Source organism: Bradysia coprophila, unplaced genomic scaffold, assembly GCF_014529535.1.
Source record: "Bradysia coprophila strain Holo2 unplaced genomic scaffold, BU_Bcop_v1 contig_494, whole genome shotgun sequence".
NCBI lineage: Eukaryota > Metazoa > Arthropoda > Insecta > Diptera > Sciaridae > Bradysia > Bradysia coprophila.
Genome location: NW_023503746.1, coordinates 172,574 through 190,804, shown reverse-complemented (window position 1 = coordinate 190,804; position 18,231 = coordinate 172,574). Strand labels below are relative to the sequence as shown.

Below are 18,231 nucleotides of genomic sequence, written 5' to 3'. Positions count from 1 at the left end.
TGTGTGGGGTTTCAGGGATTCCATATACGGACATCTATATATACCTATATACAGCTATATTGAGCTATATACAGGCATATAGAGCTATATAATAGCATATATTTATCTGTGAAATATTTATTTATAGTGAAATATAGTTAAATATAGCGGTATATAGCTGTTTAAATAGGAATTTATGAAATTTGTCTTCGTACGGGGCTGTCTATATTGCCTCCGGCAATTTAGTTGTATATGATAACTAGGCAAAGAGTGGATAATGTAAGTGATTTTAAAGGGAGAATAGTTTTTCAGCAGAGAAGAAAATGAAGTAAGAGAAATGAAGAGTTTCACATTAAAGGCTTTTGATACGAATAGGTGTTTCGTACGGGTCGGCGTTAGCTATGTTTTTGAATTGACTCTAAAACAGATGAATTGCCATACTTCGTGAAACCATGGATCCCAAATAACGTTATTCTTGTAACTAAATAATATTCGGTTATGATCATCTGCTATCGACAACGATGACAAATATAAGTGGCCAGTGTTGTCTTTACATAGCAATTAATGAAAATTAAACTAAAGAAGTAAAAGACTTGATACTTGAAACAAAAGATGTAACAAATTCGATCATTATATGGAGATACTCCTTTACCGTTATAAAAGAGCTGCTCAGTCAAATACTATCGCAGACAAACAGTAAGTTATTCATATTCATTTGCGCGCTCTAACATGCTTAACCATATTGCTTGTGTTTAACTGTTTAAACTTCAAACACAACCCTACCAGCAAATATACCATCAAGTATAGCCTGGAATAGAAGTCAAAACATTTCGGTTGGTAGATCGAATGCCGCGTCGAACGGAAACTATACTCAAGAACCGTACATATACATTTGTTTCAGTTATCCACAATATTATCTGTAAATGTGAAAGCCTGAATTTATATTGATATTAACAATTTGGTTAAATGGAATCGATGATAACACATATAACATTGCTATGATAAAGTACAAACACGCACAGAAATATTATACATTATCATCAGCCTATAGCTATAGCGCCGAACACAACATTATGTTTGAAATGAGCCCCCTTAATTACCAATCAATACGATTAGAGACGAACAAATATTTCACAACAACAACGACAACGAACAAACTGACAAGCATATGATTGGAACAAACTGTTTGTTAAGTACACATATTTTGCGTTATAATAATGTTACATTTCTTGTTACATTAAAAGGTGGTTTTATATTATTCTATATTTAACATACATTTACTACATTATATACACTTACAGCATTACCCTGTGAGCGAATTGATAATAAAATATTGAGTATATGTATGGTTTGGTGCCGGTGACATTCAAAAAATATGTGTATTTGCCTCAATGTTTACTTAATTGGTTGATGAGGTCATCGGTATAATAACAATTATGTTGAATACAATTAGTACTATGTTAAGTAAACTCATTATTAATTCGTCGCTTCCGTTGACATACGAATATTGTCCTCAAAGGGATATCAGCTAGGGCGTTAGAGAGGTACTAAAGAAAGTATTAGAATGGAATTGTTGGTATGTATAAAGAAAACATGTGGATCATTAATACTTCTGGGTCAATCCAATACCGCATTTAGACGAAAATGAACCATTGATTGAAATGGTATAAGAAAGTCGCAGCAACATCAATCTGAAGATTTTGTCATAACTTCAGATAAGTTCCAGAATCGTACTTATCACATCGGAGAATCGTAGTACTTCGTAATACTTTTAGGAAGATTTGCTATGAAAAACCATTGCTATGGAGAAAGGGTTGCTATGAAGAAAGGGTTGCTATGAAGAAAGGGTTGCTATGGAGAAAGGGTTGCTATAGAGAAACGGTTGCTATGGAGAAACGGTTGCTATGGAGAAACGGTTGCTATGGAGAAAGGGTTGCTATGGGAAAACGGTTGCAATGGGAAAACTGTTGCTATGGAAAAGCGGTTGCCATGGAAAAACGGTTGTTAGAGAAGATAGTCATTCTATCTTTCGATATTTTGATAGTTTATTCACGCATCCTTAATACTAGTGTAATTGCCAATAACGAAAACAAATCTCAACTGACTGAAAAAAAAATTGTAATAAACGAACGACATTTTGATAAAATTCGAACCTGCATCTGGAGCTTCGATTACCGTATTCGGTACCTACAAGCGATAAATTAAGTTATATAGAAGTCCCAAGAAAATTCTGAAATTAAACTTCATACGGCTGTAACTGAGGTACATAGAATCCCTAATTCTACTAGAATAGGAAATCGTGTACTTCACTGTTAACAAACGGAAAGCTTTCGATATAATCAGTGACTACTTGTTCAAAAAATCGCAAAGCGTTTCATACAAAATCTTTTGTTGGTTTTACTGGGTTCCAGATTCCGAATAGAAAGAGCGCAGTTAGAAAATACATCTTTATTCAAAGAGAGTCTAATTCAGTTTTCTGTTAACTGCGAACTAGATTGAACTAGCCTTCTTTTGCAGCATACTAAAACTAAATCTAAGGTCAAGGCACATTTGGATTGCAATAGCACAACCAACATCTTACTTCATTGGTTTTTTTGCTATTAAAGAAGCACTAGTCACTCATTTTTGTAATTGTTGTCAATATTTCGATATATAATGTAAACGGAGTGCTTGTGAGGCCACCTTTACCCTTTCGCACAAATGCTACGTCACATATTGATAATATCACATTTGCTTCAAGCAGTTATAGAGGTGACTACATTTAATATTATGGAAAATTATTTCGTATAACATCTACTCTCTCTGTCGATCCCTATGTGCGAAAGACGATAATAACATTATTGAATGCTTGGTGTCATTCACAAAATATATTTGCCTTTAAACGTTTATTTAATAGGTTGATGAGGTCATCAGTATATACACATATAGTAATAAAATGTAAGAGACTATTATCGCTATGTTAAATAAATTTAAAATTAATTTATCGCTTCTGTTGAATGTTGACATAACCCATAAAATGTTTTCCTTTCTTCAAATTATTTATTTATTTGCATTTTAAATTTATTTTATTTTTTATTTTTTTATTTGCCTTTTTTCACCGTACCATTTGTTATTATTGCATTCCATAGGTCGTTGAATTGCGTTGAATTTCAACGTATTTGTTAATATTCTAAAAACGATGACAATGTGTCCGTAGAGTTCATCTTGATAAGAAGCCATTTGCCTTCTAACGAAAACGCAAAAACTCTTATTGAGAACCTTTGCGACTTTTTCATCTATTAACGACATCGACGACAAAAATAAACGTTCAGCTCTGGTTGAAGACGTTTTATATAGCAGAATGTTTGTTAAAACTAATGAAGTAAAAGATTATACAAAGTCCGCTTATACATGGATTAAGAGAATCAAAAGAATCGCCAAGACGGGAACAAACCACTTGCTCGAAGAAATCGTCCAAGAAGAATTCGATATGAAGGACTTGGAGCAGGCAATATACGATAGTGAAATATCAGAAGAAGACTGAAATAGTTTGTATACTGCGAGTGAATAGAGAATATTTTGATTTATTGTTCCTGTATAGATGATCTCTCGGACTTTATTGGTTAGGTGAATCTCCCAAAAGATCTTATGAAATATTTTCTGATCTAACGTCGGTGAACCTCTTAGGGGATCTTGTGAATTATATATTCAACTGAAATGGTAAATCTCTTCACGAGACCTTTTGCGTGTTTAGTTAGAAACAGCATAAAGTAGTTAGTCGGACTAGATACCAACTGACAGTCTTTGTGTAAATTACCTTATCCACTTACCTGGTTGGCCTAGCGTAATCTAGGAGGCATAATGATGGTAGCATCACTCGCTGGGTTTGCTGAATTCGGAGTCAAGCGAGTCGCCAACGGTCAGCAATGGGTTTTGAATTTTTCAAGTTGGCACATGTTATACCCTACATAAAAATAAGCATACTATGCGAGCTAACCTTAATCTATGAGTTGCTTCATTATAGACTCAGAATCAAAGGTCAAAGAGAGGAAATTTCGAACAAAATTACGTAAAATATGTGGTCCCAACATGAAATACGAAATGTTTATTGGTATATGTGTTAAGAGGGCAACTCTTAATTAAGTTGGTACCACATTTCGTCGAACAAATTTCCACTCTAGGTATAATTACTCTTAGGATTGAGCTAGTAAGAGCTTCCATTTGGGTGTACGGGATGAGTATTAAATGACTTTAAAATTGAGATAAAGACATCTTGTTTCAATCATTCTAATTTTCAAGTTCAAAAAATATTTGTTTTTTACGAAATAATATGAATGGTAAATGATTGCTCTACGTACGCAACATAATACTTGACGATCCAACATATGTCATACGAATAGTTCCAGGTATTTTTCTTATCTAATTCGAACTAGATGAATATTAACAATTTCTGTTTAGTACACGTGTTAATTCGATTGGGTAATGACTTAACTTTGACATATTTTTCACTTAAGTCAATATTGTTAGTACAGTTTCGTCAAACGCGCAGATGAAAATTCCATAAAGGAAAATGAAAAAACCTGTTCAAATTTATCATTCTGTTGACGTATTTTTGTATTGAAAATAAAGTACAGACGAAAAATTGCAGGTATTTCCATGTCGAAATGCCTTTATTTCTATTTTAATTAAAGCCACGTTCTGTACACACAATTGGCTGTTTATCAAATATAGATATAAATGTGGCTTAGTCACTTTATGATGATGAGTGAAAAATAATTGGAATATTTTTTAGGGACACGTCGTCAGCGCCGAAGGTCAAGGATGCATCTTGAACTGTTCATTAGCCACTAGCGTAGGTAGAAGGAAAATAGATTGGCCTTCCATAATAGATTTTTCGATCGAGTTGATTTTTAACCTTTCTTAGATTAGAATTGTTGTCGAATCTTTCACATCATATAGAAACCAAATCTTTTACTTTATATGTTTTAACAAGTATTTTGGCATATGACACGACAATAGCTAGAGATCGTTGCTTATTTTTATCGCCGTCGAAAACAGAAGATATAGTCGAAAAATCGATTTACAGTCAAGTCCTCCCTTTGGGAGGAACTGTGGTCTACAGTCGCCGGCTTTTCTGTGGCTATACGAAGCTGACAGTTCCGTAGTATGGTGGCCTAGACTCGATATTGGAAGAGTTAGGAAGGAACTGGGTGAGATTCAGAGGCTAGCATGCATCTGCATTATCGTCACGGTCTTCAAGCTTATCATGGAATGTAAATACTACCTAAATCTGGTGAGTCAAAACAATCGGATTTGCTTGGCTTAGGTTACCAGACACTCTGGTGTGGATGGAAACGAGAAGGCGGATGAGCTTGCCAAGACAGGCTCTGCTGCTGTGCCATCATAGTCAACTTCAAAGAACTAGACGCAAAATTACAAAAAAATGCATGTTTTTATCAGATAAATAATGTTAATGCATTATGCACTGTCTAAATGTTGCTCCTTAGAATTATATACTACGGGGATCATTTTTTTAAAGATTTTCTTTTCTGTCTAGTTTGATTGAAAATCTTTGAAACGTCCTGAAAACACTTAATTTTAGCTTCATATAACTTCATTTTCTGGTTTTATTATGCTCACATTAGATCGCTCTGGCAAACGTCAAACTCGTTAATTTTTGTTCTGTTTGTTCGCTTTTGTTAACCAGGCAAAATCACATAACCAGAAAATTACTATTCAAATCGATACAAAAATTCGCTTAGCAACGGCATCGGCAGCTAGACCAACATAATCTCTCGTGGAACCTAACCTCAGGAATTCCATTGTCCGCCAAACAATTTTTAGCCCCGTACGAAGTACTGGGGGCTTATAGGTTTAATATGCCGTTTGTAACATGTCGAATTAGAAGCAGACGGTTACGGCAAAGCATTTGCCTATGTTCATAGATTACAAATCCGCAATAAAAAAAAAATGTCCCATAAGCGAATTAGGGTTTTTCGATGCTATCTCGGGGCATTTAAGCGCTACACTTGTAAATGATACGTCAAATGAAAGGTATTTACGAAACTAATCCGCAAAAAAAAGTTTTTAAAATTCGGATGACCGACGCGTGACTTAGAGCCCTTGGTGTGAACCAGGCAAATGGCGCCAAGCAGTTTTTCCACATAGGTCAGCGAAATTTGAACATATTTCGATTATTTTTGCTTTATTTTGTAGTTATTGACCGTACCAATCAGGGAAAAAAAAGTTTATGAAATTCGGCTCACCATAGCGTGAGCTAGGTCCCTTAGAGTGAGCTCATATCCGGCTACTCTCCGTACAGTGAACGTGGTGTTTTATGTCTCCAGTAAACTTTGACCGAATTTCATGATTTTTTTTTGTTTAAAATGTATTAACGAATGCAAAGCGGTCGTACTATTTCCGGCTACTACTAACAAAATGGCTGGCGGCGGCCATATTGGATTTTATTAAAAACGATATAAATCGGTAAAAATGAGGTATAATTCATCCGATTTCTCCTATTTTTGTTTAATCTGACAGCTACTTGCACACCGAAAAGCGTGTTGTGGAAAAAGTTCTAGAATTAGGTCATTGGGCTAAGGCTGCTACTGGGCCCTAAGTGTTTTTTGCACATAAATCGAGTAAATCTCATCCGATTTTGCTAGTTTTTACTTAATTTGAGAGGTTATTGAATACTGAATAGGAAATTGACAAAAAATTTGGGTTACGTCGTAAATTTTTGTTTTATTTGAGAGGTACTTCGTATGGGCTTTCGTAATTGCGCTAAGCGCAATTTTAAAGATGAACACTCTCAGTAAATTTGCACATGCCGCACTTGGGCTAGGCGAGCAATAATGTCAAGTACTCAATAGGCTTACGGAAGAATTTTGGAAAGGGACGCATATGGGTTACAGAAGTATGAGGGTTACGGGCGTATTAGGGCTGGGGACGTATTGTGTTAACGGACGAAATCGATTTACGGGTCATACGGGGCTCAGTCGTAGCAAACGCTCCGACTGTTCTGATGCCTCGTTTTTATCGGTTAAGAGCTACTCCAGTCATAGAGTTACACTCCTTGTTTTTGGTACCTGGCTGTACGTTACATTTTTAACGTTGCGGTTCTTGCAACGGACCATCATACCAAATGAGTATGTGTAAATGATTGTAGTATGCTTGTGGACATGTAACGTACAGCCAGGTACCAAAAACAAAGAATATAATTCTATGACTCCAGTTATCGTGTTAACAAAGAGTAGAAAATGCTTCTTTTGAGAACTACTCCCAGATGGTTGAATCAATACCACCCATTTACGAACTTGATCTGATAATTCCAATACTTCATCGAATAAAAAAAAAGGTTTTTGAAAATCGGTTGAGATTTCCTCAAGCTACATTGTTTACAAAGTGTTTTTTGAGAACTACTCATTTGCAGACCGATACCGCCCATATTCAAACTTGACCTAAAGAATTCGATTCCTCCTCGAATAAAAAAAGTTTTTGCAAATCCATTGAGATTTACTCAAGTTATCGCGTTTACAAAAGTGACAAAAGCGTTACGTACATACAATGTATGTCATACATTTAACATTTTTTTATAACATTTCCCTACATTTTCAATCATAGTGACCGAACGCTACGTACATACATTTTCTTTCATAAGAATAATTTGATACTAAAATCACATTTTTATACGGAGCCAAACCTTTTCCTAAACTTGTTACAGATTGTCATCTGTTATCGACAACGACAGCAAGAATAAACGACAAGCTCTGACTAATAAGGTCTTATATAGCAAAAGCATGTTCAAAACAAATGAAGTAAAAGATTTCTGAAAATCAATCTCTGTAAATCTTCGATAAAATGAAGTAATAGATCAGATAACGAAACTGTTAATGACTATTTCATTACACCAACTACGAAAGTTGTAATTTTCATGCTTCGGGGCCGAAAATGAGGGCAATTTTTCGAATTTTCTCGGGTTTCCGGCCCTCTGCATGAAAACTCACAAACCAACTACGAAAGTTGTAATTTTCGCTTCTCGAATGAGATGCGAAAGTATAAAAATTCAACTCTCAGTTAGCCACGACATCACAAGAGGTGCGAAAATACTTTCGCCTCCCAACAGAGGAGCGAAAGTACTTTCGCCCCTCAAACGAGGATGCGAAAGTAAATGACAGCAACAACATGTGTTCCGTCTGATGTCGTTGTGATCACTGTGATTGTTGTGATAGAAAAGAACGTTGCCAATAATTTATAAATTTTTCTTTTACCAGGGGGCTGCCGCCCCCTAGACCCCTGCATATTTCAGCTTATTTCGGTAAATTTCATCAGTTGGAACATTATAAGGAAGCTCAAATTACAATTTTCATGCTTCGGGGCCGAAAATGAGGGCAATTTTTCGAATTTTCTCGGGTTTCCGGCCCTCTGCATGAAAACTCACATGTGCACCTGTTTGGGACGGTTGATTTAAGGCACTTTCGCTTGTAAGCCTCACTTCGTTCGGCCTACAATCCGCGAAATTGCCTAAAATCAATCGTCCAAAACAGGTACACAAATGACTATTTCGTAGTTATTGTAATGAAAAGTTGTGTGGATCACATGGCACGACGTAAAAAAATTCAACCTGTGCCTTCGGCCACGGGCTGCAAACTTCGCACACGGTTGAATTTTTTTACTTTCGTCCCTTGTGATGCTTGTGATCCAAATAACCATGCCGTCTGTGACAGGTTAACCATTCAGTGTTGCCAATTTTGTATGTACAAATAGATGTGGGATATTTAAAATCACGACTGGTGTCATTTAAATCTTCGATAAGAGTCAGCTAATCCTTCGTAAAGATTGTCAAATTCTATATTACAAAAGTCTTATTTTTAGACCCGTACGAAGTACTGGGATAGGTTTACGGATACGTTTGTAACACGTCGAATTGGACTCCCTGAGTGAGGGGAAGCAGACAACCACAATAGGTCAATAGATGCCAAATCAGCGAAAAAAATGTCCGTCAGTGGGTTCTCTAACTTAGTAAAACGCATCCGATCTTGAAAATTATTTTTTTCCCGTTTGGTAATGCCAAAAGACAGGCTAAGTTCGAAGATGGGTGATTTTGGATCGAGCTGGGGCCCAATAAGTGCTTTAGGGTTTTTCAAAGATATCTCCAGGCATTTAAACGCTACACTTGTAAATGATACGTCAAATGAAAGGTATTTACAATACCGATCGACAAAAAGTTTATGGAAATCGGATCACCGACTCGTGAGTCGAAGCCCTTGGTGTGAACCTGGTATTGGGTGCCAAGCAGTTTTTGCTTGTAGGGCGGCCAAATGTGAACATATTTCGACTACTTTCGCTTTATTAGATTGGTATTGACCGTACCCATCAGGGGGAAAAAAGTCTATAAAAGACAAGGTTCACCGAGCGTGAGCTAGGTCTCTTGGAGTGCGCTCAAATCGGGCTACAAGGCCGTACAGTGAACGTGGAGTATTTTGTCAATATCTCGAGCAAACTTTGACCGAATTTCATGATTTTTTTTTGTTTGAAATGTATTAATGAATGTAATGCGTCAATACTATTTCCGGTCTCCTAACAAAATGGCTGCCGGTGGCCATATTGGATTTTAGTAAAATTGAAATATATTGGGAAAAATGGTACTTAGAGAGCTTCATAGAAGTAACATAGAAGTAATTGGTTATGTGTGTGCGGTGTTTCAGGCATCCCATATATAGACATCTATATATAACTATATACAGCTATATTGAGCTATATACAGACATATAGAGCTATTTTCAGCTATATAACAGCATATTCATATGTAAAATGTTTATTTATACTTAAATATAGGTAAATATTGCGGTATATAGCGGTTCATATAGGAATTTATGAAATTTGCTTTCGTACGGGGCTGTCAATATTGTCTCCGGCAATTTATTTGTGCTTGATAACAAGAAAAAGAATGGATAATGTAAGTGATTTTAAAGGACAAATAGGCTTTCAGCAGAGCAGAGAATGAAATGAGAGAGATGATGAGTTTCACATTATAGGCATTTGATACGTATATGTGTTTCGTACGGGCCGGCGTTAGCTATGAAAAACTTAAAAAAAAGTTTGTGTTGCAAAACACAACCATTAACAATTCAGGAAATCTTCATTTTTACTCGCACTTCATTTTGTATGGAAATGTCTCATTCATTTCTCATAATTACACTTGTGATAAACAAGAGTATGTGACCTAGAAACGGAGTTCCACAGATACGCGATTTTCAATTTCAAAAGTGTAATCATTTCTTTTCTGAACGGCATGACTCTTAAAATGTAGATCTTATTAAGTGCGTATGTTGCCATTAATTCGTTTTTTTTATTGAATTATTCAATTACGAGGATATTAAACAACGTTATTGCTCTAAATTTCTGGTTAAAATGTTTTATAATGGAAAAAATCGACTGCAACTTTCGATATATATACCCATCATTATTATACATATTAGCACAACGTTTTGGTAAAACTTATAACTTAACATTTTTTGCACAGGTATGCATGCAGTATAAACTTATTCTTTTACACACTGATGTCGAATCCGCATTTATACACATACCACTCAATAAGCATTCATATATGTGGAGAGAAAAAAATTTTAATTAAAAAAAGAATTTTTATTTTTTATTTTTTTCTATTTTCTTGCTGGGCATGTTCAACGTGTATGATGCTATGTGTATATAAATGTAAATTGACGGTTATATTTTTAAAAAATTTATTTGCCTACAACATTAAAAAAAGGCAACAGCAAAAAAAAAATCCAAAATTTTATTAAATAATTCAACAGAATTTTATCATATTCCATTAAAAATCCTCCGTCTGGTTGGCGTAATATACAAAATCGCTTATACAGGGCGTAAACGTAACCGTCATTGGTTGTGTATAATATTTCTCGATTGTCGATTGGTAGAGAATGGAATAAAAGTCCATGTGGACTGTGCCATACGAATGTTCAGTAAAAAAATGTTTTTTTTGTTCCTTGTTTTTCTTTAAAAAAAATATTTTTTTTTGTTAGCAGTCTTGTTGTTTGTCACACAGATAGATTATAAAAGATCGGTTTTTTTTCTTTCTGTTTCCGAGACATACTTGTATAGTTTTCTGGGGTTTCGTATTATATATACGACATTCTGAAGATTGTTTTGTATACGATTAAGTAGTAAAATTTTGGAATTCATTTTGGAGGCAATTCGAAATCAACGTTCGAGACCAACGTTATACAAAAATGTATTCTCACAACGGTGTTCCATGTCACTCGTTCCTTTTATTACCACTTGTAGACGTATATAGCAATTCTGAATTATATTTATTTTCAGATCAGAAAAACCAGTGGTTGCGGTTTATTATAAGTAAATAATCCAATCAATTCTACTATGATCCCTATTTCCAGTTTTTTTTTTATTTTTTATTTTACTGGTGAAACCTTCACAGAATACCGAACCATAGAATTCTCCAGGTAAACAATCAATAAAATTTACAATCATCAATAGAGCATTAATTCCATGATACAAAGACCCTGAAGCAAAATTGTAATAACAACAACAACAGTGGAGAAAAAAAGGTCATATACCATTGCCTGTCGTACATAACAAACCTAAAAATAAATCCAACTGCATAAACAATTGAGTCCTAAATATCATTCACTTTTCGGTTATATATTACACTAGTCATTTTCTGTATAGACCCGGGTATCCTTCATACACGACCATGTTGTAGCACACACAAAAATTCCTTTTTTTTTCTTTTTATTTATTTCTCTTCATTCCTATTTCATTTTCAATTTTATTTTCAATATTGAATATTTCAGCATGTGCATATTTTTCTTTAGAATTTCGTACCCAGTACGAGTGTACCACCCCGATCAACCCTCCTTAGTCATCCCATTTTTATTATTCTATTTTTTTTGCGTTATCGGCAGGGTATTACTTTCCGTATACAGAAAAAAAAATAACTCGAATGTACAATGTATATATGAACCATGAGGGTGGATTGAGATTATGCGGATGTAGATTGTAGGTATAAGTAGATCCTTTTTCTCAAAATGTACGTATACATATTCATATATATATATATATATATATGTGTGTCTGGATACAACTGTATGGCTGGGTACAAAGTTCGGTATAGAGGAACACATAGAGGGATATTAATGGATAGAATTTCGGGCATGTATATCTGTGCGTTCAATATATATTTATTTGAAAGTCTAAATTTATATTTCATCTGAACATGAACGGGATATAATGCTTTGAGCGGATTATATTCAGATAAAAAGAAATCGTAGCAAAGCAAATGCAATATTTTCCCGAAATCTATCGAATATTATGTAGATGATATTGTGCATATGATTACTATTTGATGCACTTTTTCACATATCATTACGACCTTCATGCGCGTTTCATGCACTTCAATGTTTTCAATGCAATGCATTACATTCAAATTACATTTTCGTTTATTGACTTTTATTGTGAAGTAGAATGTATGCTTGCACAGTCGGAATAGGAAGCGTAGTTTAACTTTTAAAAAAAATCGATTTTTAAGTTCATGTGAAACGAACGAGTGGATATACAGAAAAAAAAAATTGGAATGACTCATATCCGTATATCAATTAGTGAAGTTCTAAGCAAAATAGTATGACACGGTCCAGCTTCAGTCAGACGCAAGCATGTCAATATTACACCACTCCAGTACTCGAATCTATTACTTCTTTTTTTTGAAAAATTCAAACAGAATCTTTTACTTCATTAGTATTACCTTACAATTTGCGTTTCTGACGGTCACAGATGCTTTGGTCACTTTGAATTTGAATCCTCTTTGAATCACGTCTGGAATTCAGAGCTGTCTCTAAGGAGACAACACAAATACTTTCAGATGTTTCAGTTGATGATCTCTTTAATTTTGCCACTAAATTCAAGGACTTCGACTGAAACCGGTTATAATCCAGAACTCTTCAATAAAGGACATACAACAGAAGGACTTTTCTTAGACTGAAACCGGTTATAATCCAGAATTTAATAAGGGACTAGGGACATTCAACAGAAAGACTTTCTCTTGTTTCAGTGTAGGATATCCTTAGTTCTGCCAGTAAATTTAAGTACTTTCCTTCGACTGAAATCGGTTATAATTCAGAACTCTTTCAATAAAGGACATACAACAGAAAGACTTCCTCTTGTTTCAGTGTAGAACATCCTAAGTTCTAGCAGTAAATTCAAGGACTTTCCTTCGACTGAAACCGGTTATGATCCAGAACTCTTCAATAAAGGACATACAACAGAAAGACTTTATCTTGTTTCAGCGTAGGATATCCTTGGTCCTGCCAGTAAAATTCAAGGACTTTCCTTCGATTGAAACCGGTTATAATCCATAACTCTTCAGTAAAGGATATTAACAACAAGGCGATTAATGTGACTCCTTTTCATTATTTTTTGTGTAACATGAAAAACTACTCAACGATCATCATCGTATCCTTTAGATTAATCGCTTTTTAATCATTTCAATTTCCCGATCCCCTTATCCATTTATAACATTTATTTTATTCATAAACTTTAATCGTACCCAATGATCACCGAAAAAAAATCTATTTCAAATTCGTAGGCCAATCTTTGAATCAAAAAGACTCTCAAGATGTATGTGAGTGACAAAACTATTTTCTCATTTTCAAATTCGTTTTGCTGTAAATGGGCTTTGTCTGAAGCTCGTGATTTTTTTTTCAGTCTCCTCTTTATTTCGTTTTTCATTTCAATCGCTTTTTTTTTGTTATTTCGTGAACAATTCTTTTTTATGAATAACATTGTTGGATATGGATGTTAAAATGTAATGTTGTAGAATGATTCTGTTTCTTTTTTTTTCTGTATTTGTAAAATGTAAATTAACATTGATCGGTGTTTCAATCATTTCATATTCATGCATGCATGTGTAATTATTAACGTATCGAACCGAAAAAAACACAACGCTCTCCGTCCACGATGTACACAATAATGCCATATATACATAGGTATGTTATACACTTGAGATGAAAACAAAACAAAACCTAAAAAAAATGAATTGAACATATTAACAGGGAAAAAAATGTATAAAATAAAATCGAGCACAAAACAGAAATGAATAATTGTATAACATTATCTGGCGTATAATATTGGATTAAAGCCGCCTTCTCATAATTTGTTTGGCGTATTATATTTATTTTAATTTTCCGTTTTTTTTTTATTTATCTTTTTTTATGATTATTATTTTGTCAGTTCCGTTTAAAGTCAATCGTTCATGATGGGCGTTTGTATATGATGTGAAGAGATGTTGTGTTTTTTTTTCTTCGTCTCTCTGTTCATAATATACATTTTCATTCTCGAAAACGAAAATTCAACAGCACGTAGGTAATATAATTGTTAATTTATATCGATGTGATTTAGCTATTTGTAGCTTGAATGCTTGTTTGCTAGATATAATCGGCTTATCGATCTGTTTCTGTCTTGTATTTGGATATGATTTGTATAACATTATAGAATTATGGATTATACATTTTATATTATTAGGTAAGTCTCTCTCTCTATATATCTATCTATTTATCTATCCACCTATCTATGCTGTGTGTACATTTATTGTAAACTATAATATTGTATGGTAGCCACATTATAATGAATGTTAAATTTGGTACAGTCACGCATTTTAGGTTTAATATTTTAATCAAAAAATGGGATCGCTTAATATGACGCTTCGGTCGTGCTATTAGGTGGTAAATAAGGATTGACTAATTCATTGTAAATGCGATAATGTTAATAGAATTTATCATATTAATTTGTTCAATTTATGAAGGGGAACGCGTCGCTTTTTGTCTGGACGGAGTGTGATGCTGGCCCATCATATGGCTGAATGTAGATATTGTTGGTATAGATCATAAGTGTAACTGTAACTGAAGACATCATTTGAAACTGTATTTACTGCTAAAATGGCCGTTTGGCTCAGGATATTAGACAAAGAAATAGTTGGCGGTTAACAGGATAACTGCGGTATTAAGTGACATATATAAAAACAATAGAATTGAATAAGAAATAAAATATGATTTCAAATCAGATGGAAAACGTCTCTCTCTTTGTCTTCATCCATCCTATCATATGACATAAAGTCAGCAAATGATATGCATCGGCACGAATCTATTACTTCTTTGTTTAAGCAACAGAAGTCTACACAGAAGAGATTGGGAAGTCTTCGATGCACGATAGTTAATCATACACGATCTACCCTTAAGAAGGGGATGGGAGTTTCGAAAATAGTAATGCCTATTCTTTTTGAAGGTTTGGGGATTATATCTTCTTCTTCTTCTTCTTCTTTAGCCTGTTTGTATCCACTGTTGGATGTAGGCCTCCCCTAAATTTTTCCATGTTGTACGATCCATTGCCACTTGTTGCCAGTTCGTGTGTCCATATGTACCTTTGATGTATTTCTTTATTCCGTTTGTCCATCTCTCTGGTGGTCTTCCGACAGGTCTTGTTGTGGGGGGTCTCCAGTCCATGATGGCTTTGGTCCAACGGTCATCTGTCCTTCTTGCAATATGTCCTGCCCAACTCCACTTTAGAGACGCAATTCTTTCCATGACATCAACGACTTTTGTTTGTTGGCGAATCCATTGGTTTGTCATTTTGTCTCTGAGTGTAATTCCAAGCATACTTCGTTCCATGGCTCTTTGTGCCACTCTCAACTTATTTTCAGATGCTTTGGTTAATGTTAACGTTTCTGCTCCATATGTCAACACTGGAAGGACACACCTATCGAAAACTTTCCGTTTTAGACTATTATTCATTTTGCTTTTGAAAATCAGGCTGAGTTTCCCGAAAGCTGCCCATCCAAGACCAATTCTACGCTTGATTTCTGCAGTTTGGTTGTCTAGACCTAATTTCAGTTTGTGACCAAGGTATACATAGCTGTCGACTCTTTCAATAACTGTATCTCCAATTTTTATTTGTCTGTCGTCGTCAATGTTTGTCATGATTTTCGTTTTAGATAAGTTCATCTTGAGACCAACTTTGTTAGCCTCTTCATTTAACTCTTCTAACATGACTTGTGCTTGGTATAGATTTAGTGCGACTAGGACAATGTCATCTGCGAAACGGAGATGACTAAGGAATTCTCCTTTTATGTCAATTCCCTTTTTGCTCCAGTCTAATTTCTTGAAAACACTCTCCAGGACTGATGTGAACAGTTTCGGTGAGATGGTGTCACCCTGTCTTACACCTCGACCTAGCCTGGGGATTATATTGGGGTGGGAAAATATTAGCAGGTAGGCGATTTCACAGTCTAATCGCGGTAGAGAATAAAGTTCCCTTATATTTCACCGTGAGACAGAATTTATAAGTCACAACAAAGTGTTGGAGTTATACAATTAATACAACTCGCTCAAGTCGAATACTTGAGGAGACACACTAGAATATGAATATCAACGTAGTAGACTTAGAATTAGGTATAAATACCATGCTTTGTTCATAGAACAAGTCACTCTCTAATAAACGTTCAAAGTGTGAACATCTGAGTTTTATTAGAAGTCCGAATTGTAATCCGTGAAATGTCAACAGGTTATGGGCCTAGACTGTCAAGATGATCAAGATGGCAAGCGATGGCCAAGATGGCACACGATGGTCAAGATGGCACACGATGGTCAAGATGACAAAGGTGGTCAAGATGGCTAGTATTGGATTCATGTACGAATTATATGAATTTAGTGTTGGAGTTATTCAATCAATATAACTCGTTCAAGTCGAACACTCGAGGAGACAGACTAGAATATTAGCCTAATGAAATGAATATCAACGTAGTAGACTTAGAATTAGGTATAAATAACATGCTTTGTTCATAGAACAAGTCACTCTCTAATAAACATGTGTGATCATCTGAGTTTTATTAGAAGTCCGGTTTGGAATCGTTGAAATTCCAACACATAAAGGTGCGCTTGGGCTGTCTTTTTGGAGACAAATACGAATTATGGAACGGTGGCACGGTAAAGTCAGCCCATAAAAAAGACAATGGTTCCTACTATACGTAGTAGCTTCAGCGAATCACTTCGATTTGAAACATTTAGGTCACCTATAAGTGGGAAAGCTTTCTTTCGAAGTCTTTCGACGAGATCATGGGAAGGCTGAGGAGCTCCCACTCACAAAAGAGAATCGAACTGTAGGAGAGACCGAATATAATGCTTTACATATAGTGGCGAGTTCTTCGGGGGAACAGAATTTTTTGCATCTTCTGAGGAATCCCAATCTTTTCGCCGCATTCTTAAGAAAAATACTTTGTATTCAACGCAAAATCTATTACTATAATAGATTCAAGAACGACATGGATCTATTACTTCTTTGGTTAAGACTACAGTCATTTGGAAGGGACCTGAATCAGAGCCCAATATTTGGGAATAAATTCACAAAAAATCCTTAAAATTCCCAAAAAAAAGTTTCCCATTTTTTTGCTTTCCATTTTTCTACTTTAATGCTGGTAAAACCACAGGACAGGTTCAAAAACGTTTGAGAACTATGAATATGCAAAGAAAAAAAAGGAATTTTTCGTAATTAGTTTCCATATGTTAGGCTCTGAACCTAACCTAATCACTGATTTAAATCCATTCTAACACATTTCAGTAATGCCAGACTCGTCTCAAGTTATGTATTGTCAACAAATTGAAACAAAATCTTTTACTTCATTAGGTTTAACACCACCTTTGCTGCATAAAACCGAACTAGCTAGAACTCTTTGATTATGTTACCATTGTTGTTAGATTAAGAAGAGAAACGTTCCTGCGCACATACAAGTTTCATACATCATGGACCGAGCAGATATTTGTAAATTTACTTACTTGATTTTCAAAAAGAAATCATCTGAGGATTTTCAAGGAATTCCATCATTTCTAAGGATTTGTTTTTGAGTTTGAAGGATTTTCTTGATTTCCAAGGATTGTTCTGTTTTATCCAACCCTCGTAATGAACTGAAAAATTGATACAAATGTTCGATGCTTCTCTAAAAGAAAGAGTTTGTATGTCTTACGAGAAAACTTTACACTACAGCTAAGATGGAAAATGTAACATATCTGAAATACACAGAAAATCATTCCGGATAAATATCCACACACATTGAATGAAAGAGAAGCCGCAGTTTATTTTTCATTCATCAATATATTCATTGCACACCGAACATCGAACCTCTTACGCCCTCGTGATATATTAACAGTATTAAAGTATTTACACGAGCATTAACAGTACAATATATACAAT

At 34.9% G+C, this 18,231-nt stretch overlaps 1 long non-coding RNA gene across 1 annotated transcript; it reads left to right on the top strand.

Moving 5' to 3' along the window:
• The first annotated feature begins 231 nt into the window (after positions 1-231).
• LOC119082800 lies at positions 232-10,014 on the top strand. Its single transcript, XR_005088717.1, has 2 exons — positions 232-262; positions 9,933-10,014. It is a non-coding gene; the product is annotated as an uncharacterized LOC119082800 (long non-coding RNA).
• The last annotated feature ends 8,217 nt before the right edge of the window (positions 10,015-18,231 follow it).